We start from the raw sequence: 1,481 nt of genomic DNA on the forward strand, positions 1-1,481 counted from the left end.
CTCTGTGTCTCTCTGTCTCTCTCTGTGTCTCTCTTGCTCTTCCACCCCTTTCTCTCTTAGACACACACTCACGATTGCTTCCTTATAAGGCTAAAGCCCTCTGCTCTGAGAATGACATAAAGAATGATGGACTGAATGAGGCACAAATTGTCAATCAATAACACTGTTGCAGGGCCAACCAGGTCAATGCCTTGGTGTGTCATTTTTGTATTTGTTGAACCTCCTCTACCACAGCGTTGTCCCAGTTTTTCTGCGTCCCTCTCCTGTGATGTATCCATTTTTCCCTCCTTTCTTCTTAGCCTCTCTCTGCTCTGCGTCATAGCTAGTCATGTGACTCCCTCCCATCTGCACACTGTGGTGGCATCACCTAGTTGTGCTATTATTCAAACCAAATCATTGCAATATGTATTTAGTGAGTTCAATCTTATGCAACCTTTTTTTTTTATATCTTTTTCCTCCATGTATCCCTGATCACGTAAAGCTTCTCCTACAGTATGAGAATCCAAAAGGAGATTATTTATAGAAAACACTGAGTGCAAACCAATTGCCCTTGGCCAAACAACTACTAATCAAAATAAAACAAGTGCTAGATGTCCTTATCAGGACTAATAACTCCTGCTGGGGTCTATTGTCTTTTTCTCGTCTCCATTTCATAGTCCTTCGTCTGCCTCCACGCCGTGCAGCTTTCAAGGACAATACTTACCAAACTGTCCAAACACTTGTGGAATCGGACACAATGCGTTTATCTCCCACATATAATTTCAATGCATCTCTTATCTGTGGCCTTGTCGGTCCTCCTCCCTGGCTTTCGCTCTTTTGCCCTTTATTGCTTCCTCCTCCTCTCGACTGTTTCTTGTTGTGTCGAGTGCGTGATTATTAAGAGCCATGCCAGTGTTTGTGCAGCTTGTGTCCTTAAAAACTTGATAAACATGACTTTTAGCTCAGATTTTCTACTGTTAAAGCGTTGCTGGTATAACCTGTCTTCAAAGAGCAGGACATACTTAATGAGCCTCGTTCTAATAATTAAGAGGTAAAAAAAACTCACCATTGATTTTAATATGAATAGCTTAATGTGATGTTAATTAAATAATTAGCTCAAGTCTTGGAGATGTTGATGATTGGATTATTAGGATAATTACCTCTTTAAATTTGCAAAACATTTCTCCTGTTGTCTCTCTCTGTCTCTGTCCCTCCCCTTTAATTTGCCACACTTTACACATACAACAGATGAACAAGAAAATGGTGTATGTTGTAGGTGCTGTATGTAACGTCATCTATCCAATGCATACTAATGCAGAGTCTAAAATCTTTAGGTGTGATCCAATTGACTAAGATCAATCACCAGAAAATTGTATGATTTTATTCATGTTTATATTTGTGATTCAAACTCAAATGACTTAATTATGTTTTGCAGGCAAAGGCTTGAGTCTCTCCGACCATGTAATCGCCGCATCCACATCCAGTGTCAACGCAACTATTTT

The 1,481-nt window shown here is 39.9% G+C and overlaps 1 protein-coding gene across 2 annotated transcripts in view; it reads left to right on the forward strand.

Moving 5' to 3' along the window:
- The window catches only part of si:ch211-117c9.5 (sodium- and chloride-dependent creatine transporter 1), a 14,577-nt gene that overhangs the window by 3,616 nt on the left and 9,480 nt on the right, over positions 1-1,481 (forward strand). The gene's annotated exons all lie outside the window — the stretch shown is intronic.

Source organism: Morone saxatilis, unplaced genomic scaffold (assembly GCF_004916995.1).
Source record: "Morone saxatilis isolate NCDOM2014 unplaced genomic scaffold, NCSU_SB_2.0 Contig15, whole genome shotgun sequence".
Taxonomy (NCBI): domain Eukaryota; kingdom Metazoa; phylum Chordata; class Actinopteri; family Moronidae; genus Morone; species Morone saxatilis.